The sequence below is a fragment of the Heterocephalus glaber genome, unplaced genomic scaffold, assembly GCF_053883595.1.
Source record: "Heterocephalus glaber isolate CG9 unplaced genomic scaffold, H.glaber_assembly_v1.0 deba00001457, whole genome shotgun sequence".
NCBI lineage: Eukaryota > Metazoa > Chordata > Mammalia > Rodentia > Bathyergidae > Heterocephalus > Heterocephalus glaber.
This window is the reverse complement of record NW_028258305.1, coordinates 14,514,754-14,540,436: the sequence shown is the minus strand read 5'-3', so window position 1 is coordinate 14,540,436 and position 25,683 is coordinate 14,514,754. Positions and strand designations below refer to the sequence as shown.

General features: G+C 38.1%; 1 protein-coding gene across 5 annotated transcripts in view; it reads left to right on the top strand.

Annotated features, from left to right (window-relative positions):
• Sptbn1 (spectrin beta, non-erythrocytic 1) overlaps nucleotides 1-25,683 on the top strand; it is a 197,047-nt gene that overhangs the window by 728 nt on the left and 170,636 nt on the right. Inside the window, exon 1 of one of the 5 annotated variants that reach the window (XM_087216382.1) lies at nucleotides 13,597-13,749. The exons of the other annotated variants lie outside the window; for them this stretch is intronic. The gene's annotated coding sequence lies outside the window, so the exon portion shown is untranslated. Of the gene's footprint in view, nucleotides 1-13,596; nucleotides 13,750-25,683 lie in introns of those variants that run through there. 5 annotated transcript variants of the gene reach the window in all.

Here is a 25,683-nt window from a genome sequence, read left to right as displayed (position 1 = left end):
CCCCCTCCCCGCCGCCCCCTCTCCCGGGGCTGGGCGGGTCGCGCGCCCTTCAGCTCCTGCCACCCTCTTCAACAGGTTTGTTCCGCGCGGGGACCCCTCGGGGCCTGCCTTGGGGAGGTGGGCTGGAAGCCGCACGTCGTCACCCCTCGCTCCACCCCCGCGGCCGGCTTTTGAGGGGAACCTTCCCTTTGTTTTTGTGGTTGGAGAGGTGCTGGGTGCTGCCTTCTGATGGGGGGGACGGGGGCGATAGTACGCGAACCGTTGTCCATTTTTCCAGACAAGCCAGAGCAGATAGTGGGGCGAGGGCGGAGGGAGGCGACGAGGGGGGAGTACTTCGACAGAGGAGAAAAATGGATTCGGTGGGGTGTATTTGGGCGGGGATGTGCGTTTTGGGCAAGATGGATGGCTCGCGGTGCCCTCGCCGTGATGCAGCACAATGCAGCAATCTCGCAGACTCCCCTGTTGCTAGCCGGCAGGGCTTGGCACGGCCACTCGGCGCCTGCGGCCCCCGCCCGGCCCCACCCAGGCCTCAGGCTGCCCTTGGCTGCGCCCGGGGCGTCTTCTACCGTGTCTTGCTGCTGCAGCTGGATGTGGCATCTGGAGGACCAGGTTCCCGAGGTGTGAGGGGAGAGAGTCCTCTCGGTCAGGGTGACCCCTCCTGCCCTGCCTGTTGGCTGTGCGCGCCCAGAGGGGCGCCCTGCAATAGTAACGCAGGCCAGGGAAGCAGGGCTGCGGATGGGGACCCGAGGCTGATCTGTGACAGCGAGACCGGAGCCTTAGGGACGGGGTGCAGGGACGGACCCTGTGGTGTGTGGAGGGAATTGTGCATTTAGTGTGGGAGTCGAAGCTTTTTTGTGGATCACCCATAATCTAACCACAACCCAGTTGTGCTCCGATTTCATTTGTGAAAAGTTGGTGTTTATTAAACCCTCACAGCTGTGGCATTACAGTACCTCATCTGTCTTTGATCAATATTAAGAAAATAATTTTTTCTTATAGGAAACCATTTTTAAAAATTAAATGATGAATACATTTTAGTTCTTAGGTCCTTGAGAAGATTTATAAACATTTTAGCATTCATTAGGTTGTTTTAAAAGGAATTTATGTTTTTGATAGGTGATAAACCCTTTTTTGCATTTTTCATCGTTTGCTTTTTCCAAGAGTCAAGTACAATTAGATATTTGGATTCTTTAATAAGGATTATTGCTTAAATGAATATCATGATTATGGTAAATTAGTATTCAGACTGCTATTGATTCAGTTCCTCAGGTCTCCAGCCCTGTCTAGGATTATGCTAGTTATAGTCTGTGCTTATGTATGTTTATATGTGTTTTTTGTATACCTGTTTTATGCAGGTGTGGGAGAGGAGGGGATTGAAAAAGCAAACCGCCAAAGTCTGTGGCTGGTATCTAAAGTGGTTTCCAGTGTTATCTTGTTTAAGTCTCTATTAGTATATAGGAAATCTCCTTTTAAAATGCCATTTCTATTTTTTGCTTACTCAATGTGGGATGGCAAATGGGATATATTTCAGATGTCATCCAAGTTCTAAAATGTGTATATGGAAGAGGAAATTTCACTGTTAACTGGAAGGGAAGGTCAGCATTTCAAAGCCAAGGGCATGCCTGCTCTTATTTTCTTATTTTTAAAATCTCTAATGCCAGTTAGTGCAGAGTAGAACTGCATGTAAATTGTGTGGTGTATATGCATATTTTGAATTTCTCCAATAGAAGAATGTTGTTAAAATATGGAACTTCATGGGATTTAGGCTTCATTGTTGTTCTGGTTGTATAAAATTATGTCACATAAAGATTTTTGTGAGTGAGTAATGTTTGCATGGATTATCCAGACATTGCGGATTTACTGTGTTATAAGAAGTATCCTGTGTTGATGTCACAAGTTTAGCTGTTCTGACTTAGACACCAGGTGCAAAACTTTTTTGGGTTAAGCAGTTTGTAATTCTTGTCATCCCTAGAGTGACCAAAATCTCCATCTGAGACAATGAGAAGTATTGGGGCAGTGAAGGAACTGCTGTGTCTTGCTTCCTTTCCACTTAGAGGCCTTCTGTGAGGAGTATCTCTTGTGTGAGATTAGTAACAACTGCTCCTAATGTCGTAGGAGCAAGTGAGACCTTACTCTACACTTGTGGCACATCCTAAGCAGAGGTCTAGTACTGGCAGAGCTTCCTGGAATAGGCGAATTACTTTGTCTTGATGTATGAAAGTATGATTTTCCCTGTGAAAAATACTAGTTTGAGATGGATTGATATTATTTTACAACTAATAAGCCTAGATAGATATCATAAGTAGAAATCAACAGATGTGGTTTTTGTTGAAATAATTTTAGGCTTTTCATTTTAAGAGTATTTTTTTACATTTTTACTTGTTAATTTTTTGAGATGGGATCTTACTGTGTTGCCTAGGATGGTCTTGAACAACTGGGCTGAAGTGATCATTATGCCTCATTCTCCTGAGCAGCTGGGATACCTGGGTGTGCCGCTGTGCTAGGCTAAGAGTGTATTTTTAGAGATAATCTTAAAGTCTAAGTTTTAAATTTTATTTTTATTTATTTTACATACAGTGATATGATGCTCTTTCAATTATATTGGCCCCTGACCAGCATCTGTGTTATTATTGGGCTTTATTTATTGTTCTTTATATTGTATGTTGGTATTTTTCTGCTGGACTATTGTAAAACAGCCCATCCTTCCATAAGGAGAGTGCTAATCCTCTTTCTAGAAAAGCTCTGCCTATAGTTTTCAGTCTTTATATTTTCCGAAAACACCTTTCCTTTTCAAAGACGTAGTTGAGTACTCTGATTTTTCTGGTGGCAGTTGTGCTGTATTCCGTTTATTTAGTGTAGGAATGACATCATCAATCTTTTCTACTTTGGTGAGTAAAACAAAGTTATTCCCATTAGATACACCCATATTTCTATTTTTAAACATCTCTGGAGAAGACATCTTCATAATCTCCCTATCTCAGTGAGGTTCATAAAGAAGCAACACTAGGGGTATTTGGGATCCTGTTATACATGCCGACTACTAAGCCCCACTCCAGACTCCAGTTAGCCTCTGCATTTTAATAAGACCCCCAAGTAATTGGTATGAACATTACTTTAAGAAAGTAGGCTCTGCCAACCATCCTCACTGGAGGAAAGAGAGCCTCTTTAATAAATGGTGTTGGAAAAACTGGATTTCAACTTGCCAAAGATTAAAACTAGACCCTTATCTGTCGTTATGCACTAAACTAAAATGGAAGTAGATTAAAGATCTAAATATTAAAACAGAAACACTAAACTTGCTAGAAGACAAGTTAGGTAGAACACTCAAAGACATTGGCATAGGAAAGGACTTTATGAACAAATCCTCAGTAGCACGGGAACTAGCACAAAGAATCAACAGCTGGGATCTCATCTTATTAAAAAGCTTCTACACTGCAAGAGAAACCAACAGAGCTAAGAGACAACCTACAATGTGGGGAAAAAAATTTTTACCAGCTCTTCCTCAGACAAAGGTCTACTATCTAGAATATATAAAGAACTAAAAAAAATCAGATCCCCCAAATACAAAGATCCAGTTCAAAAATGGGCATCTGAAATGAACAGACATTTCTCAGACAAAGAAGTAAAAACAGCAAATAAACATGAAAAAATGTTCAACATCACTGGCCATTCCAGATATGCAGATGAAAACAATGCTGAGGTTCCACCTCACTCCAGAAAGAATGGCTGCTATCATAAAATCAACCAATAATAAATGCTGGCAGAGTTGTGGGGAGAAAGGAAACCTTCTTCATTGTTGGTGGGAGTGCAGACTGGTGCAACCACTATGGAAATCAATATGGAAATACCTCAAACAACTAGGATTAGAAGTCCCATTTGACCCAGCTATTCCTCTACTGGGTGTCTTCCCAAAAGAATTGAAAGAATCATACCACAGTGATATATGCACACCCATGTTTATAGCGGCACACCCACGTTTGTCAGCCTAATTGCCCATCATCTGGAGACTGGATAAAGAAGGTGTGGTTGTTTTTATAAAATGGAGTACTACTTAGCCATAAAGAATAAGAAACTAGAGACATTTATAGCTAAGTGGATGCACATTAAAGCCATACCCTTAGGTGAAATAAATAGGACATGTGTAAATACCGAATAGTTTCTCTGGTGTGAAAAACTAAAATTGTAAATAAGAATCAAAATGTATAATTGATATTGTGAAATAGGCAGAAAATGTCTAAAGGAGCAGGGGAAGTGGGAGGGGAAGGGGAAAGGAAAGAAGGGAAAAGAAAAAATATGAGAAAAGGAAAAACATAGAAAGGAAGTCTTTGTAAATAGGGAAGGGTGGAGGGGGTGAAGGGAGGGCAGGGGAATGGGGAAAAAATAAGAACCAAGATACATCATGTAAAGGTACAAGATCCCAATGATGAATATAACTGTATTGTATACCTAAAATGGATCAATAAACTAAATGAAAAAAAAAGTTGGCTCTGCTTTTTCAGCTGAAGGGCCTCAATATAAAGTTTCCTTCTTACATCTTTCTTCTTTTGCTGAAATGTTGGTGCACATTTTCTTCTTAAATCACTAAATGATGAGGAAGAAACAAGCATCTGCTGTAAATTATTTGTTTAATACAGAGTTACTTTATAAATTTTTTCTTTAATCCAGAATTAGAAGAGTCCTATTTACTGTAGCTTATTTATATTAATCAGTGTTTTAGATTCTTTTCTAAAATAGCTAAAGATTTCTCCTCCCCTGGGATGAGAAGGCACTGGCTTTGAGGCAGCAGAGCCAGAGCCCAGGAAGCTAAGCTCTGAGCTCACAGTCCCCTCTGTTCTCTGGTCTCCTCTGGCATGTTATCCTGCCCTTCTGGCCCATTCTTAGAGCTGTTTTTTATTAATTAGTGGATACAAAATAATGTTCCCAAAATATATGTTAAAGAATCATAAACCAGTGGACACTCAGGTGTAGCCACTGCCTAGTTTAGGAAGAATTCTGAGAGCCCACCATCCTCTAATCTGAAGCAGCCTCCACCACGGATTTTGTGCTTTTTATTCCCTTTTCTGTGGTTTAGCATTATTTTATTTAAATTTCTATGCTTTTGTACTTTACATAAACAAATTTATATTTTTTTCTGACTTCCATTTTTAGATTAACGTTATAGTCCCCAAATTCATCCACAGTATTGCTTTAGTCTATTCATTTTCACTGATATAGTGTTCTACCATAGGTTATGTATTCCTTATGTTGTAGATGGTTTGGATTGATTCCAGTTTCCTACTGGTATAAAAAAGCTGTAATGAATGGTTTGGTTCGTGCCTCTTTGTACCCATGTGGAGACAAACACACATTCTCTTTTTGTGAGGAATGAAATTTGCTGGTTTATAGATTATACACATTTGTCACCTGTAGTATATATTGTCAAATTGTTTTTCCAAAGTGGTTGCACCAGTTGTTTTTCCATTAATAGTGTACAAGTGTTGTAGGTCTGCTACTTCACTGAATAGTTCATTTACCAAACTTTAAAATCTTTGCTATTTGTGAATGTTATCTTGTGCTTTTTATTTGCTATTTCTCTGATTATGGAGGTTGAATATCTGTTTATGTTATTGACCACTGGTTTCTTTCTTTTGTGAAATGCCCATTCACAAATGTCATTTCACTGTTTTTCTTTTTTTTTAATCAATTTATAGGAGTTCTATAGGTAGATTGTTTTCTAATGTCTTAAAGATTATATCTCCTTTTTTAAGAAATTTTTTTTGTGATTTCTTCTGATAAACATTTGTTTGTAGTTTTAGTAGTCAGTCATTTTTTGTCCTTTAGGGTTTTGGTTTTGTTACTAAAGGAATGTCTTCCTTAGTTTGGAAAGAATGTTGATTTTGAAATCAAGCAGGTCTAAGTCCTAATCCTAATGGTGTCTAATAGCGTTAGGTACTAGCTTTGGGCTAATTACTCTCAAGACTACAATTTGTCAAAAAAAAAAATCAAAACACTGTATTACTTTCTCATACAGTTGCTGTGAGATAGCAGTGTAATGTGCAGGCACATAGTAGGTGTTAAGTTGATAACAGGTCTTTCCCTTTCCCTTGGGAATACCACATTAACCCTTTGCATGAGCCACAAACAAATCCCTTTTGGTATGCTTTGAAAAAAATATCAAAGGAGCTATTAAACAGCTTATTCTAGCTGCTGTTTTTTGAAAGGCTGTGTTACCAATGGAATTTATATATTAACAGAGACTGAAATGACCACTTGCTGGAAACTGAAACCTTTCATCAATTTAGGTTTCAGTACTTGATAGTAGTATAATTTATTTCTTTATAAATAGTTCTTTTTACCAGTAAAAATTTTACTATTAATGTTCTCCATTTGCAGCTACTCAGATGATTTGGCAGTATTATTTTTGACTTGATAATTATTTATTGGATGCGTTCTGTTGCTGAGTTTTGAAGTTGTAATATTGGTGTGGCTGGCTTAAAGTTGAAAAAGAATTAGTTCCTGAATCCAAGGACTATGTATTCTAGTATACAGAATATATTTTATATACTATACACAGGAAAGACAATACTTTTTATATTGACTAGATGTGTGAACTCAGCAAAGCATTAACACTCTGGTCTCATTTAATTTTTTTTTTTTTTTTTTCGGTACTGGGGATCAAACTCGGGACCTTGCACTTTTGAGGCAGGCACCGGAACCACTGAGCTAAATCAGATTTCATTTACTAGAATGAAAAACTTAGATGAAATCTTAGCAGAGGTTACAACATGGCACATAGTACAACTGCCTTCTGTATCTGGCAGACATTAAAAATTATTAATGGTACTATCTTTCCACGGAGCTGAGATAGAGCCTCAGTAACATTCTTGACACAGTGTTCTAGGCAATAACTACCCATTGATCATCTAATCTGGCACTCAGTGCACTTCTAAAAAAATATTTGAAGGTGGGCATGATGGCGCATGCCCGTAATCCTAGCTACTTGGAAGGCTGAGGTAGGAGGATTGCAAGTTGGAGTCCAGCCTGGGCAAGACCCCATCTCAAAATAAAATGAAAAAGGGCTTGGGAGTGTAGCTAAGCACTCCCTGAGTTCAATCTCCAGCAATCAAAAAAAAAAAAAAAAAGAAAAGAAAAGGAAAAAAAAAGGAAAAAGAAACTTTGTATAACTCAGTGCATTGATGGTGTGTAGAATACAGTGAGACAAGAAGAAACTAGAAGCAGGGATACAGGAGAGAGATGATTGTGGGGACCAGAAGTTTGAGGGAACGAGTTACAGTGGTGGCCCAGTGAATTAAAGGAAGGGGAGAGATGGGAAAAAGGTGTCACAGTCCAATCCTGTGCTAACTATTTATAGGGTGAATAAATGGGAGATGGGTTCAGTTAGTGAAGGTGATAAAAGTTTCAAATTCAAATGATGACGAAGAATGTGGTGGTAATGACAACAGTAATAGACAAACCAGCGGTGTGAGTGAGTGTTTGGGAAGAAAATCAGTTTCACTTTAAACGTGTTAAGTTTGAGGCTTGGGAGCAGAGCCCTCGAAAGCTGGAGACAGGTCAGACCTGTGCAGGGTGATGGAGGTCTTTGGGTTTAAGGGGTCCCAAGTTCCTTGCTTTCCAGTCACACAGCCTGGTCACTTCACTCATATGATAAATGACCTTGTGCCTCAGCCTCTCCATTTGTAAAATGGTGGTGATGACAGGACCCAGCAAATAGGATTATTAAAGCTGAATCAGAAGATCCAGTACCCATCATAGTAGATTTTAATGATTATAAAATACGGAATTTTTGCTTAGTTTCTCTCACTTTTATGCTGTCTTTCAAATAAGTTATTTGGTGTGTTCAGAAAAGATACGTTCCAATAAACAAATGGTATTTAGATAAGTATTATCAGGTTCAGTCTAATAGTAAACTTGTTCCTATGTGTCATGTCAAAATAATAGGAAAGCAAACTTGATTGATACATACTTTTTAAATAAACAAAACATTGAAACCATAGTATCTAGGGAAAGAATATGAACAGAGTTTATAAAAGAAGTCAAGAAGACCAATAATTATATGAAGTTTTTCAAATTCACTAGTATATGAAGCACATATTAAAGCAATAAATTAGTATTTCTACTTAAATTGGTAGATAGTGCTCTTTGGGCTGTTGATATAGGAACTTTGCGTCACCTGTTGGGGGAGGGTATTTGGATTAATACAAATTTATGGGAAAATATATATATATATCACAGAAGCCTTAAAGTTTTATACATTTTGAGCCAGGCATGGTGGCACACACCTGTAATCCCACTCTGGAGGCTGAGGCAGGAGGACTGCAAGTTTGAAGCCAGCCTGGGCTACATAGTGAGTTCAAGGCCAGTCTGAACTACATAGCGAGACCCTGTCTCAAAAAACAAAATAAAAATGTTTATACATTTTGGATTGAAATCCCACATGTAGCTCTTGAACCTAAAAAAATAATTTTTTCAAAGGACAGAGGTTTTTAAACAAGGTTTTTTGGGGTTTTTTAAACAACATTAATCATGAACCAGCAAAAATGTTTTCTAGTGGGGCATAATTAAATAAATTATAGCACAGCCATAGGGTGGAATTCAGTGTGTTCTTAAAGTAATGGTTATAAAGAATATTTCTGAAATAGGAAAATATTAACCACATGATGTTCATTGTATAACTCCAGTTATATTAAGTGGCTGGAAGGAAAAACATAAAAATGCTAATGATTTGCCTTGGATGATGGGTTGATGGGAGATTTCCTGAAAGGAAATTCCTATGACTTAATGTTTTTTATTTTGAGTTTTAAAATATTTCACACATAGAAAAGGGTGCAATAAACAGCATAATAGCTGATCATGAGGATTTTTGAGTCAGGGTCTTGCTGTGTTGCCCAGGGCTGGCTTCCAACTCTTGATCCTCCAGCCTCAGCCTCCCAAGTAGCTGGGACCACAGGTGTGCACCAAGGTGCACAGTTCAAGGACTAAATTTTCTAAAAATTTCCCTCCCTCCTTCCCTCCTTTCCTCCTCCCTCCCTTTCTTCTTTCCTTATTTTTGTTTGTTTAGAGAAGGGTTTCTCTGTATTGCCTAGGCTGGCTCAAAGTTGTGTGCTCAAGCTCTCTTATCTTGGCTTCCCCAGCAGCTGGGACCACAGGCATGCACCGCTATGGCGGAACTTTTTCATTAAAAAAAAAAGTCAACACTTTAATTCTTGGAAAAGGAAAGAAAAAAGCAAATCTGGCTAATTGCATATCATTATTAAGGAATGGTTTAAAATTACAAAAGATTGTTATTTCTGTCCTCTGCACTCCTTTAAAAGCGTGGTAAAATGAGTAAGTTAGCATCCTCAGGGTATAGATCTGAGATAAAGTAGAGCATCCAGGTGTTTTGGAATGCTAATTTGATTGTCTACACCAGCCTGGGTCAGCTTGAAAATTAGGGGCTAGGGTTCTTCAGTATTTTCGGTCTGCACACTTGTGTAATGAGCCCTGGAATTGTGTTGACATGCATGGTCTCACTTGTGGAAGCCCAAACAGGGCCGATAGAGCTAATTTTGTAACCATCAGACCATTATGTTTTGTTGGAATTGGTCAGAAATGTATAAAACTCCAATAAAAATTACTGTACTGTGGCTGGGTGCGGTGGCCCACCCCTTCATCCCAGCACTTGAGAGGCTGAGGCAGGAGGATGGCTGCAAGTTTGAGGCCAGCTTGGGCCACACAGTGAGTTCGAGGCCAGCGTGAACTACGTAATGAGACCCTGTCTCAAAAGAACCCCCTAAAATAATCAATAAATAAAATAAAGTTACTCTAGATTTAGACTGATTTTCAACGAATGGTTTCTTAGCATTTGGGAATGGGCTAAGATTGAGAGGAATTAATTTTAATAATTATTTATGTATGAAAAGAAATTCTTAATGTACGTTGTAACACGTTATAGAACATCGCATTGTTTTTGTATATATATCATAGCATATGTTATGTATATCTTTTGTGTAGGTGTCTGTGAGTTAATCTCTGCCCTTATGGTGGAGGAAGGATTATTTTATGACTTTGCAATGGAGAATTTTATAGAGACAATATTTTGAAGGTGAATCCCACAAGTGAGTCAAGTTGTCCTCTTGACGTTTAGGAGGGAATAATACTTTCTGTTTTATGATCCAGCTGTATTGGTACTACTTAAAATGCAGCTTACAAAATTTAACTTGTTTACTTCCATGAATTGTGTACTTAACTAAATAATTGTTTCAGGAGGGTTTCAAGGACTGATTGTGCTTCGAGATATGAAAGTAAGACACTGGTCTGGGCATATAGCGCAGTGATGGAATGCTTGCATGTGTGAGGCCCTGGGTTCAGTCCCCAGCACTGTGAGAAAAAGAGAAAAAAAGAAGATTCAAGCTTCCTTTAAAATTGACCCTTGTTTTGGTTTTTGAGACAGAGCCTCATTGTGTATCCCATATCCCAGACTGGCCTTGAACTCAATCTGCCTGCCTCAGCCTCTCCAGGGCTGGTATTACAGGCATGTGCCACTACACCTGGCTTCATGTTTCCACTTATTACTGTGAGATTGAATAGCTGAATGGTTTTTAGAATCATAGGATATTTGTGCTCTAGAATCTAGAGTCCTCTTCTTAATTTTTAATGGAAAAGTTTAAAGCAACTAGTTAGGAAGTAAAATTATGTTAGGACATAACTATAGATTTTTAGCCAGTGGATTCACTAGGATGAAATTTAGAATGATATATAAATATAATGAAGTATATTTTTTGAAGTATATATGTTCAGTGTATATTTTATACAATTAAATATACTTAAAATGTTTATGAGCCTATTAACAATAGGTAGTTGATAGAACAGCAGAAGCTTTCCACCTCTATGTTTTATTTCCCTATATTTTCCAGATATTGAGGAATACTTCATAAACTTATGCTCTTTATCAAAAAAATCCTAATTCTTCATGGGCTGGGGATTTAGCTCAGTGGTTCCACCACCTGCCTTGAAAGTGTAAGGTCCTCAGTTCGTTCCTCAGTACCCAAAAAAAAAAAATTGTAATTCTTCACAGCAAACCTCATTTTAGCAGGATAAATAAGTAAGATGAATAATCAGCCAGAACTTTTAAAAAGTTGTATTAATAATGAATGTGTAAATCAGGCATGGGGGCATGTGACCTGTAATCCCAGCACTCTGGAAGGCTAATGCAGGAGGATTATAAATTCGAGCCCAGCCAGGGCAATTTAGTGACTTACTGAAAATAAAAAATAAAAAAGGGCTGGGGAATGTAGCTCAGTGTGAAAACCCTGGATTCAACCCTTAGTACTGAGGGGTGAGTGGGGAGAAGGTGTAAATAACACCAAAATTTTAAAAATAATTTTCTAAATAAAAGATTTTTAAATGTGCATTTTGTTAGAGCCTCAGCATTTCTTTACTGTCATGGAATGTGGGAAAAGATAATAGGAAATGGGTCAAAAGAGAGCCTGACAAAAACTGTCCAGGACATTGGCCTCTAATGCCTATAGATTTGGCTCTGGATAAAGCTTCTTCTTGTTTCCCTACCCTCTTGGGTGGCTCTTCCTAAGATAATTTTTGTTTTAGTATGTTTGCCTCAAGGCCAAATCTGAGTGTTCAAGGGCTGCACATTTTTCTGGAACATTCTTTACCAGCTGTACAGACTCCTGGGGTTGAGATAAAGCTGCTGTGTGTGTGTGAGTGTGTGTGTTTGTGTGTGCATGCACGTGTTTTCTCTCTTATTTACTTAGAGGGAAGGGAAACCAGATTCTTTCTTAAAACAATGCTTATTTTGCTTTGTGGTGTTGAAACATTTTCCATTGTGTTTTTAACCTGTGAAGCAAAGGAGAGCTTCTACAATGAGTTGCAGTAGTCTTAAAGGTTAAAATACTGTACTCATTTTTTTTTAACCCCCTTAGGATCCTTGAAATTTTAAGTGACTGCTAATTCATACAGTGAGTTTTTTCTGAATGGTTTATAAGGAATATACACCTTCAGAAAGATATGAACTAGCATAAAATCATTGTAACAAAAGTACAGAAAGTATTTTTTAAAATCTACTTTTTATTCAAAATATAGGTGTTTATTTGTAGTTTGTATGGAAAATAAAGATGACCACAAAGAAGAAAGTAAAATCACTAGGTATCCACATCCCCAGAAACAGGCAGTTAATATTTTTGTGTTTATCCTTTAAACCTTTTATTTCTCTGTGCATTTCTTATTTCACCAATATATAATAAGGGCCAGTTCTCAAATCTTAGCCAAAATGTATAAGGTTTTGACAGTCTGTGTAATCACATGATGATGTTTATCATTCTTCCACTTTACACAAGTAGCATGGCAAAACATAAACTGGTTACCAGTCATAACTGTGTCTGAATACCATGTGATACACTGAGCTATTTTAGTGGGGTGTTAAAAATAGTGAAGAAACAGAGACTCTGATACCTATTTATTATAGATATTTCTCTTCCCTGAATAAAATTATTTTTCAGTGGAAAAATACCAAAAATTAAGTTCTCATTAGATAATGTGAGCTTTGTTTTGTTTTGGAAAGAATTCCCATGAGAGTTACATCAATTCTCTTGAGAGATATCTCCATATGCTCTGAACAATCTCTCATTTTACTTTTGTTTTCGGATTTCAGAATCTTTGAAACAACTACCCTGTAATGTGTTCAGGCAGAATGGACCGGGGTTATGCTGATCTTGGTTTTCAGTGTAATACATTTTACTGAGTTGGGTTTGGTTGTAGCTGTTGAAAGCATAAATTAGAGCTCCACTTTTTGTATTAGCTGGATTTGCTAAAATTCTACCTTTGGATCTAGGATTTATTTCAAGAAGAAAAAGCAGTATACATATTTGATTATACAAGCTGGTTCTTGAATTCCTAGTACATCAGATAAATTGCAGGTGATGGGCAGGCCCTTCTTTGTTGCCCCTTTCTGAGGAAGATACTAAAATGCTTTCCCTCATGCTGAGAGGAGAGAAGTGGGAGGGAAGAGGGCAGAAATACTTTTAATTGGAAAAGAAAGAAAGACATTTCCAGCAATTTCCATTAGGCACTCTGGGGTGGTTGTTGGTGTTGTTTGGGATGGTAAACTTTGAGAAAAATAGGTGACCATCTTTTTGGTTTAAACACTAAAGGGCAGTCGTGTCTCCTTCACTAATTTAGAGAGAAAATCTGAGCTAGGCTGGACGATGGAGCAGTGCTGAACTAGGTGGGCTTCCTTTCTCCAAATAGGATTTTTTCATAAACTCTCAATCTGATGAGAATCATTCTCTTTGCAGGTGGTAGAAATCCATCTAGGGAAATGCTTGATGGCTCTTGTGTTGGAGAGGTCTAAAGCCTAGAATAGAGACCTTAACCTGACCTCCACACAGTTCTAAATGTTAGGTCTTGCCACTTGGTGTGGCAGTGAGCCCAGGCAGTACCCATAGGGTCCTGATGGCCTGGGTTAGAGGAGGGCAGAGGGCTGGAATGTGGCCTTAACTGGACCTCTCACTGGTTGAGAACACCTGTCATTAGTTTTGGAGTTGAGTTGTCAGACGTGTGAGTCAGGTGACTTTTCTGAGAGGGCCTGGTCCTTCTCACAGATGGTTGACAACTCTGTGCTGCCAGCTGCCCTCAAATTCCCGCCTTATCTTCTGGGGTGGAGCTGAGGAAGTGCCTTGGTCCTGGAGCAAAGAGATTGTGTGTCATTTGGGAAGAAAAGGAATCAGCATACCACCTCTTTTATTCTTTGTTTTAAAGGTAGGGGTTTTGCTTGCTTGCTTGCTTGCTTATTTTTAAATCAGTGTCTATTGCTAAAGAAATTCTTGAGTTTCCCTGATGATCAGGATGATTTCTCAACTTGAAAGGCTTGTTTGGCTTTTGAGTTGTATGTTCTTAGCATGAATAACATTAGCTTTCATCCTATTTCTAAAAAATCTCACTTGATTTTTAAAGGGTAAAAGTTTAGAGAGCAAGCTAATTTATTGTCTGTCAGAAGGAAGATTATTTTTGTCTGTTGAATTTTTTATTTGTATTTTTCTGGCTGTGAAGAATTATTTTCTTAGTGTATATTTGTATGCACTTTAAAATTCTTAATTGTAGTATATCTTTCCATTAGGTTACCCTCTTGTTAAAGCAAACTTTTGTTCATTTGAAATAACTGTAACTTCAGTGTATCATACTTGAGAACTGTCATACTGGGAATCTTTTCTACTTTTAAAGTAACTAGATATTTAATGTAAAGTGTATATGAATAACTAGCCTGTCACTGGAATGTTGGACAGCTGTGCAGAGCATGAGGCTCAAATGTGCTAATTAAATATGGTTTTTAGTAAGAATGGAATGTAATAGCATTTGGTTAGCCAACCATTCCATGTTATTTTTGAAGATGGTCTCTCTTTTTTGGCCAAATATTAACAATTAGGGAGTACTCTGACTTTTAGAAGATGTATTGCTGTGTTAAATTGTTCTTTTCATGGGGTTAATAGAGCTCATTATATACTGGAATTCTTTAAAATACAACTGATTAATACATAATGTGCTTTAAAATGCAAGCAGTGGAGTGGTGACCTGACTAGGGTTTAGGATCTGCAGTCCAGGTGTCCCTTTTCCTTGCAATTTGACCTTGCTTTTTTCTTCCCCATCATTTCTTCCTTGGTTGGTGAATGCTTAACCTTTGGGGAGTAAGACACAGTATTTCTCCTCAGAGTAATATTCTGGTACATGTTTTGAGTACCAGTATGAGTTGGATCTTTTGGACTAGGCTCCATCTACACAGATGGTGGTTTGATTTTTTTTTTTTTTTAAGTCAGGCATTGTGCAAAGTGACCTAATGGGAAGAAATGGAAGGTTGGTTGTGTAATGTGGTACCATCTTATTTGATATGACTTTAGAGATAAGAGATAAGTGGGATGTGATTCCAGTGAGGCTGTGCATAAAAAGTTGGAATGTGTTGGAGAATTGCCAAGAGATTGGGAACAAGCTGTGTGACAAGCAGTAATGCAGTCTTGGCCTGCCTTTAAATAACTGCAGATTAACAAAATGCCTTGCAACTTGTCGTTTCACTTGAGCAAAATTGCCCCTCTAAATGTCTTACCAGGAAATAGAGATGATTGCTTTCCTTTTTATTTTAACAATGTTTATTTTTTGTGTTAAATGATTTTTTTTTCTTATAACGATATTTAGACACATGATTCTATAACATCTTACTTTGCATGGTTTTACTGCACTAATCAGTAATGCATTAACCCAAACTTTACTTGTGGTTTTGAATAAAATGAGGTTCTGAAGATTTAAAACAAAAAGTCATGTATATTATGTTTGATAGGCATCTAGACATGAATTATTGATGTTTGAATATGGAAACATAGCAACAGAATAAGGCATTGGCTACTGTCCTGTGGAATCTTAGCTTATTCATGTCTTTGATTTATTACTGTGTTCATTGTTGATGGAACTCTGGACCTTGTGCTTGTGAGACAGGTGGCAACACTGAGTTAAATCCCCGGCCCTGCAGTACATTTTAAGTCAGATCGGTAAAAACTAAGCAAGGTAAGGGTCAGTCTTTGGGATTGGTTCTGAACAGGTGGATCAGAGTTAGAAAGGTAGCTGTGGAGGTGGGGACCTCCTTCAGAAGTAATCCAAACAGCCAGTTAGTTTGGGTGCTTGGAAGATGAAATGTTAAAAAAAAAAGCAGTATTTGGATTAATGAGTGGAAATCAAATAAGAACAGAGGACTTATATGTTAAATATTATATAAAGACAGTGAGTGAACTTTGAGTGGCTTCAATATGAACCAAGTTCTTATTAAGATGTCTTAAAATCTAAAAGATACATTAACAGATTTGTAATTATCCTGTAATTTAAAGTCTGTTAGAAATTTAAATTTAGACTAATCGCAGTGATTGTATAGCTCTTTAGAGTATCAGGCAAACTGCTCTATTTTTTCTATATCATTTTCTTATTTTTAATGAGTCCTGAATTTTGCTATGTCACTTTCAGTATCTTATATTATAGAGATCCACTTTCTTTTATAGAAACATTATTTCTGGCTCTGTGTAAGTGCTTTATACAGAAATTTATTATTTGTAATTATTTTGTCTTTGTTTAATAGAGTTGAAGTTATTTTAGGTATGCCTATAATCCTCAGGCAAATCCTGAGGAGGATATAATCCAGGCAAATCTGGCAAATCCTCAGGAGGCTAAGGCAGGAGGATCCCAAGTTTGAGGCCAGCATGGGCAATTTAACTTAGAAGACCTGTCTTAAAAAATAAAAAGGGCCTGGCTGGTGATGTAGCTCAGTGATTTCTGGATTTGATTACCAGTATCACAAACAACCCTCTCACCATATTTTGTTCTTACCACATGGAAAAATAGCTTGTAGAGAACATGTGGAAACTTCTTCAGATGTACTGATTTTTTTTTTCATTTTTAGCTTGCAAATGAATTCTCTATGGTATTATTGACATGTTGAAAATTTTCTTTATTGAGCCTATGACATGCATTTTGAAAATTTTTGTTTATTGCCTTTTCCTTTTACACATGAGCTCTTGCTCTCTCTCTCTCTCTCTCAACATATCTTTAGATGTTGTATCTGGTAAATGGAGTTCAGGAGATATGAACTACAAGGTACAATTTCCTTTTTTATTTAAATATTCCATTATCCGATCTGCTCTTGTGAAACTGTATTTAGAATAATTTTGAGTTCAGACCATCCGTTGATAACCTTGTAAGAGAGTTTGACTCTTTACTTTTTACGTTTTTGAGCCAAAAAATTAAATATTTGAAGAGCCCTTTTCTGAGTTATTGTCTGAATTAGAAAAAGTTCATTTTTAATTTTACACATGCACACTGGATGTTTTCTGTCTCCTTGGTGTCTGTATGCTCTGCATTGGCACAAGCTTATAAGGTTAGGAACAAATAAGCTTAGCATTTAATATATTCCAGACACAGAAATTTATGGAATTTGCTTATATATGTTAGGGATTGTACAGAACAGATCTGGGTTTTAGGTGGCTCTAAAGTGAGAAGGCAGATGGAAATATTACCAAAATATGCTGCAGATGGCAGTGACATGGACAGGTAAGGACCACATGGAAGTGATTCCACTAGTAGGTGGAATAATGAGTTGGTTTATGAAATACTAGCTGTTTTAGATGTTTCTACAGCTGTTGTCAGCTGGAAGAAAATAAATGGAACTTGTCAGAATGATGAGTTTTGCTTTTCTGAATAGGTTTAGATAAAGTAGTGTTTCAGACGCCTATAAAGATGTCCATTATAACATTACAGTAAAATATGTTGGTAATAACCTGAATGTCCACATTGGTAAGTTAGAAAATGGAATATTGTGGAGGTGGCACAGTGTTGAAAGTACAGGTTCAGACCCATGCTGCCTAGGTCTAAACCCGGACTCCAGCATGGACTCACTTTGGGTAAATCAGTAACACTGCTCTGTGTTACCTGATCTGTGAGATGGATAATCATAGTATAGACCATATAGTTATTGTGTGGATTAAGTACATTAATGTGAAGTGATTAAACTAATACTGTACTTGGAAAATACATAAATATTACTTATTAGTATAATAAACACATGATTAGTATTATGGAAGACCTTCCAATTACTTGGAAAGTTTTTAACATAAGGGGAAAAAGCAGAACGTAAGATTTTACATATATGGTAAGACCTCAACAACGCAAAAATATATACAAAGAAAAAGAAGGAAATACAACAGATGTTAAATTGGAGGGGGTGGGATTACTTGTGATTTTTTATTTTCGCTCAGTGCTTTTTTGTATTTTCTAATCTGTAATATACCTGTGTTGCTTTTATAGTGTAAAAAAGTAAACTTTTGTTTTAGAAGTACCTATATCCCTAGCTAACAACTAATATGTTGAGCCAAAGGACATCTTATTTTTTATATGTATTTTATTGGTATATATTTGCTATGCATAATAATTACAATCATCTGGGGGAATTGGTACATATATGTATTGCATCTTGATCATTTTCATTCCCCTTTTCCTTCCCCTTCCCTCATCCTAAATCCCCTTTCATCTGCACTTGCTATCATCTCTTATTATGTTCAAAGACATCTGACACTTTAAAAGCTTAGGGCTTTCTACTTGGCAGCAGTTTACCTCCTTTTGATTCTGCAGTGCTTTCCCTTTTTTATTTTTTATTTTATTTTTGTGATACTGGGGATTGAATTTAGGGAGCACTGAATTGAATCTCCAGCACTTTTTATTTTATTTTGAGACAGGTTCTCACTCTATTGCCCAGGCTGGTCTCAAACTTTTGATCTTCTAGTTCAGTCTCCTGAGTATCTGGGATTATAGGCATGCACCCACTATGTGCCTTGCTGCTTTCTTTTTTATATTTGCAGTAATGAGGATTGAACCCAAGGCCTTTGCACTGAGCTACATCCCCAGCCTTTTTTTATTTTGAGACAAGGTCTCCCTGTCACTAAGTTGCCCAGGGTGGGCTTAAACATCCTGTTGTCTTGCTTCTGCCTCCCAGAGTACTGGGATTATAGGAGTACACCACTGCACCCAGCTGTTCACATTCTTGCAAGTGCATCAGAGTAATGAAACTCAGAACTTTTTTCAGAAGAAATTTATAGTGTAGGTTTTTTTACTAATTCAGACTGATATAGAATACAGACATATAGTCACTTGACTGCCATTTGTATGCTCTTGGGCAAGTTATGAAATTTGTATGGTCTTAGACAGATTGTAGAGTTTGGTTTTCTCATGCGTTTAGGTACCAGTGATTATCATCTACCAGCTATCATGATGTCAAGATTACGTGCAACAGTCTGTACACATCATTTCTCAAGGTCTGGCACATTACGGGTACTTAGTTAAGTCATGCTGCTAGGCTCACTGCCCCCGTCCCAAATAAACCATGAATAAACAAAACTTGGTCACTTCAAATTAGTAAATACCATGATGTTTAATTTTTTTGCTGATCTTTGATACTTTAAGATCTGTAGTCCAAAGTGGCCTTCTTAAAGATTCATTCTTGTTGTGTGCTTATCCTGCTATCTCTCCATCTCCCATACATCTCTATATGTATATTTTGTGACTTCCAGTCAATATATATAGGTTTATCTAAGAAAAATTCCTTTCATTTATATATCATACAAGTGAAGCTGGTGCTATAGTATCAACAAACATCTCCAGAATCTCAGTAGCATAAACTCACAGCACTGTCTTTCTCACTCATGTTATGTCTGTCGTAAGGTGACAGTGCCTGGCCTCTGTTTTTGTTACTTAGATCCTCTGGAGAATGTACAGTTCTAGCTGATCCGAACTAGTCACAGCCCCACTGCAAAAGGAACTGGCAAGAGTAATCTTCCCATGTGACCAGAAAGAGAAAGAGACTGGATGTGTGCTGTCTTTAAAAGTTTCTAATTAAATGTCCATGACAGCGTAGATAATATGTTCTTACTCAGTGTTTTCCAGTAACTTCTTTCAAGCACTGCATGGAATATATATAAAAGGAATTTCCTGTTCAGATAAATTGGAAATGCTGGGCTAAGTAAAGTGTAATAGCTTCTTTAGCGAAGGACTTCTCAGAGCCTTTATATGTTAAGAGGCATTGGAAGGGAGAGTTTTATAAAATATGCTTGGGATACACTAGTCTGTCATACAAAGCAAAAATATTAGAATTATTTTAATTATTACATTGTAAAGAAACTTTGTTTTTATTGTTTGTTCGAAGAATTGACTGTTTGAAGAGTCCGATTTCTACTATTACAAGTCAAATTGCAAGCAGTGTTTTTAAAATTTAATCACTATTGGTTACATGTCTATGTTGAATCTGTGGGATTTTTTCATTTGGTTGTTTTGTTTTTGAATATTGAAGAGAGGAAGGTAAACCTACCTTGACCACTTATTCTAATGGTTATAAAAGATTAATTGGTTTGAACAGATAGCCCAAACAGAATTGTTTATTGGCTTTAACATTTTTCTTGGTTCTCCTTGACTCTTTACAACAAATTTTCTAGAAGTTTTGAAATGAAGGGTTTGATAAAAGAGGCAACTTTTGTCAAGAGGTATTATTTCTCTACCAGATGACTTTGGATTTAAACACAGTGGTTGTTGCCAGGGATCTTAGGCCTGCATATATAAGTAATTTCATTATGGAAGTTTTCACTTAAATGTGGCTATAAACCCCTTGTAATGAAATGAAATAAGAAGGCGCTCTCCCTGTTTTACAACTATGTGTGGGTAGGTAATCACCAACTCTGTAGACCTTTGACTTTGTGCCATTACCTTTTTTTTTTTCCTCCTAATGACAAATTCAATTTCTGTTAGGAATCACAGAGAATCCAGGCTGAGAATTCAGGTTTGGTTTGGTTTGGTTTTGTTTTTTTCCTTTGTGAGTGGACACGTGTGAAAAGCAGTTGCTGTTTTGTAATAGGAAATACACTTTTAAATCTGTCAGTTAACTCAGCAGCCTTCTGTCGCACTGCCATTATAGTCAGGACTGACTGTTAGTAGTCTTGCCTCTCAAAAGCAACTTGAGAATTTAGAGTGGTTCTGTCTTTTCCTTTTCCTTGATTTTAGAATTATTGTAGGAAATGCATTCATGATCTTTTACAGAAACAAACATTAAACATTTTCAAATGGCCTGGGGCTGACAGGAGTCAAACTTATATATCAGGGACTATCACACACTTGGGAATACTCACTGTTCACCGCAGAGATACCCACAGGCCTGGTCTTAGGGAGGAGAGAAAACAACGGTTCACGCTTTATGAGAATGCTGGTGTTTGTCAATCTTAGGTCGAATTTCAGCAACGTTAGACCTGACGCAAGTTTGCTTTGGAGAGAGGATTGTTTATTTCCCCACCTTTGATGACCTGTAATAAGGTCCTCTCCTGGACTACCCCTGTGGACCAGCTAGAGTGCCAGCTGTTAGGAAGTTTTGTGGAAGAGTAGAGTTTTCTCACTGCAGGCTGCAGCTCATGATAGGTTGTGGAGCCTACATAGAATTGGAGGTTTGAGGATTAGGCATGACCTTGTAGACCTGAGTATTGATCAAGGGAGAGGCTAAAGCTCAGAGAGGCTAGGTGAAGTCACACAGCCTCATACAAGTGTAAATGACAGTGGCAGTTAAACTCCAAGTCCTTGCGGCCATTTTCAAAGTGCTGAACTTTCACAAACATTTGACCTCTGCTTATTAGGACCATTTGCAATGCATTTTAAAATTAAATAGCTGAGACAAGCGTGCAAGTTTATCCTCACATTTGCTGTTTTTATGTTGTCAAGCTAGCATTGATGGCTAAAGAAAGTGCTTTGAAAATACACAGTACTAAAGGTAAGAAAAGAGGGCTGGGGATTTAGCTCAGTGGTTCTGCCGCCTGCCTGGAAGACGCAAGGTCTAGAGTTTGATCCCTGGTACCAAAAAAAAGATAGGTAAGAAAAGAAAAAAAAAAAAAGAGGTTATCATTATTTGTTAATACTGTTAGAGGAAAAAAAAAAAGGAAATCCTATTGTATATGAAACTGAAAGTAAGAATATACTGCATGTCTACCTCTATCTTAATGAAAAATAGCACATAACTGTGCCCTTGTTTCCGAGGGCAGGACAAAGCAAGATGAAAGTCATTCCAAAATAGAAAAGGATCTGGTTAAATATTACTTTGATAAGTTGAATATGTTTGAAATTTTTCAGACCTGAAGTATCCTCTCTGCACAAAGATGATTTATGCTGTCTTTTTATTAGTGATTTAAAAAGGGGTAGAGGAAAGTTCTGAAAAAATATCACCCTGGCCATTTGAATTGCTTTGTAACCATATAGGAAAACTAGGATATAATGAGTAAAAGTAAAAAAGAAATCTCATCATCCCAACCCTCTTTGGTGGAAGGTAAGACTTGGGAGGGAGTATTTCTCAGTGGTTGAGCTCTGTTTCTGGAGTCACACTACCTGCCGTTGCTGGATACTGATCTGGTTCTTTGGAAAGTGACCATATAACTTACCCAAACTGGGTAACATATGTGATTAAGGGGAGACACTTAATGATTGGACCAAGACAACAGGCACAAACTAGGACTATCAGAGGTAAAGCAGATAATACTGTCCTAGTCTTACCAAAGTACCTACTCTTGGTGTCTTGGGGGTTTTTTACACTGTGAAATGGCCCCGATGGTAGTACTCACTTCTTAGGGTGTTAGGGTTAAATGCAATAAAATACATGAAGTGGTTAGAATGTTGCTTAAAAAAATTGCTTATCATAATTCACATAATAACCACTTACATATTGTTTGCTTTTTGTTGTCTTCTTATCATTTCTCCAAAACAGATTTTGTTTTAAATTTTATTGATTGCATAACAATATCTACTGATGACTTCTTCCACTCATGGTACCTGTGTAAACTTAATTACTTGGTTTATATGAGCCTTTATTAGGAAAGTAAAATTAACTTTTACTTTGTTAGCTACTTGTATATCTGGCACTTAGTTACATAATTAGCATCTGTGGTGTAGAGAAGGCTGGGCATTTGGGCACTCACTTATGAGGTTGTAGCTAATTAGTATTGACAGTACAGAGCCCACTTTTTATAGCTGACCCTGCGATATAGCAATGCTTCGGTGGTTGAGGAGTGGCAAAAGTAGACCTCCTTGCTGAGAATTTGAGTTTTTCCCAGCATAGGGATATATATGATTGCCAGATTTTGGAAAAACAAAAATATAAAAAAGTATAGTCCCTGTCCCATTGTAAGTATTGTGTTACCTTTTTAAGAAGTTTGTTTTCTGCCCTCTCTTGGGATGAATAGTTAGTTAAATGGTTGTTACTGAGTAGCTGCTACTGAGAGCCCACTCAGGCCAAGGTGAAAAGGCATTCAGTCTGGTTTACCACAGGAGCAGGGATTACATTTGCTTTGTGAGAATTTGTTGGCTCTGAGTGTAGACAGTCTTGAGCTAGCTTTCCCCTTGGAGGGAGCCTGTTGGTTAGGTCGCTTGTGGCCAACTCTACATGCTCGAGGTTTTGTAACTGAAATACTTGAGTAATAGTTTGGGGAGGGGAGTTTAACTTTGGGCCTTTCCCTAGTCAAGGTAGAGGGAACAACTTACTGTCATTCACAGTGACCTTCAATATTCTTTCCATTAAAATCTCTTCTTCCTGTTTTTGACTTTCAGTAGTGGTGGTGCCTAGAAAATGCTGGTGAGCTTTTTGCAGCAGCTTTGGAACTCTTTCAGCAGTCAACTTGAAGGGCATTGTATGCCTTTGGGAAATGCTGATTGGAAGATTAGAGGCTGAAGAAACCTGAGTGTTGGTTTGCTTTTTTTTCACACTCTGGGTGTGATGCCTCGGTTAAGCCAAGTTTCTGAAAAAAGCTTCTCCAGGTTAATGATACACTTGGTGAAAACAGTAATATGGTAAGTGAAGGTTGAGATCGTGCTTGCCAGAGAAGAAAAGAGCGAGAGCAAATGGATTTTGGTCTAATACCTGCTTTTTAATTGCTGCCATTTAAAAAATCTAATATGCTCAGTGGAAAGGCAAAAATTTCAGATTATCTTTTGAAGAAAATACACAATGGTAAGAGCTTACTATTAGGCACAAATAGCATGTGGACAGGTTAGCCAAGGGAGAAAACAAATTAGAGCTGTTTGTGTAAAGTACAAGGTTTGGAGGTATATTTTGCTTTGAATTGATGACTCCAGAAAATGATTTATTATGTTTGTATATACTCACACTAATAGGCTTTGGGATGCTGATGGTTATTTTAAAAACACCGTATACCTCTTTTGCTGAGCTGTCTCCTTTTCTTATTGCTTCCTTTAGTGGCCCCTTCCTTTTGGATTTGGCCTGTGCCTGGGGTTTGTCATAGTGTCATTGGATTGATTTTCACTGTGGATTGAGTATTTAGCCTAATTATAGTATTTCTATCTGGTTGATAGGGGTTGGCTCTTGGTGATAGAAATGTTCACATTTTTGCCATCACCCAAGGAGCCTTAAAGAATGTAGATACCTGCCCCCACACTGATTTGTCTGAGGTGTAAAATGGGGGACAGGACTTGTAAGAACTTTCCAGGTGATTTTAATGTACTGTCAAGTTGCATAATGTCCTCTGGTCTGCCTTCAGCATTGTGGCCCAGCTTGTGCTGTCCAGTAGGATAGCCACAAGCACCAGGTAGCTACTTACATTTAAATTAATTAAAATTAAATAAAATTTAAAATTCCTCAGTCACACTGGCCATATTTCAAATGCTTGATAACCACATACAGCTCATGGCTGCCATATTGGACAGTGCAGATACAGAATGTTTCCATCATGGCAAAAGGTTCTGTGGACAGCCTAGATCTAGGCTGGCTGTAGGATGTCAACAAAACATGGAAGGAGTTGTGAACATTTGAGAAGTCTGACACAGGAAGGGCAGGCTTGGAATAGAGCTAATCCAACAGGACTTGCCAGGTCTGAGTTACTGCATACTTTTTTAAAGCACCCTTTTTCTGAATGGTCTTTTTGGCACCAGAAGCCCCAGAGCAGTTGTTGCAATGGATTAGGTGTCACATCTCACAGAAAGGCTCCCTTTAAAGCAGGCTGGCCTGAGGGGTGTGGTAAGGGCCAAGGGCAGGCAAACGTAAACCTGAGGAGGGTAGGGCCAGGGCCAGAAAGAATGTAGCTTTATTCCCTCAGTGCTGAGGAATGCCCTTTAAGGGACTGAAGCATGAGGGTTTGGGGTAAGACTGGGTGAGTGCATTTTATCCATTCTGTGGAAGAAAGACCTGTCTGAGTTGTTTGCCTTTCCTGGCTTGTATCTCTAGTGTGTGGGAGATAAGCACAGTGATATCACAGGCCACCGGTGAAATAAAGTTCCATTGTGGGCCTTCTTCTGAGGGCTGGGGCACAGAGAGGTTAAAAGAATAGGATCCAGCTAGGTTGGTGGTGAACACCTATAATCTCAGCTTACTGTGAGGCCGAGACAAGATTGAAAGTTTAAGCCCGGTCCAGACAATTTTGTGACTGTGTCAGAATTTTTAAAAAGGAGGAGGATGGGCTTATTGCAGAAGGCCTAGGTTCAGTCCCCAGTACCAAAAAAAAAAAAAAAAAAAAAAGAAAGCAAAAGGATCAAAAATCATGTTTATTCAGACAGGGCACATAAGATTCAAGTAGGATAAGGTCATGGGAAAGAGAAAGGTTAGAGGAAAATTATGCTGAAGGATGTGGATTTTCTAAACCACATTTCCCTTAGGCAGGCCCTCCCATAGAGAAGCCATCTCCAGGCTGGGCCCCCAGTCTGGCCATCCAGGCTCTTTGCTTTATCTCCTCTTGCACTTTCCTGGACATTAAATCCTCCCCAGGAACAAATTTCTGTGCTTTTTCTGAGCCTTAAAAAAATGCAAGTGTTAGTGGGCACAGGGAGTGGGGAAGAAGTGCACATGGATCAAGTGCATGCAGGTCGTGAGGGATTGGAGCCCCAGTGGCTCTATAGGCCCTGTGAGTCACTTGGGAGAGTTTTTCCTATTTTGTCAGGGTCTGCTGTTAATCCGTGGTGAAGTGTAAGTGCCCCTTGCAGATCTCATGTTTTTGGTTTGTCAGGTAAGTGTTCTTGACCAGGTTGTATCTGAGTATCTGTTTGCCAGATGATAAATGCACACTACTGACCACATAACCTGAGGGATAAGTGAACAGGACCCCCCTCCCCGACTTTTGTATGCTTAGGAATTGTGTTTATTTT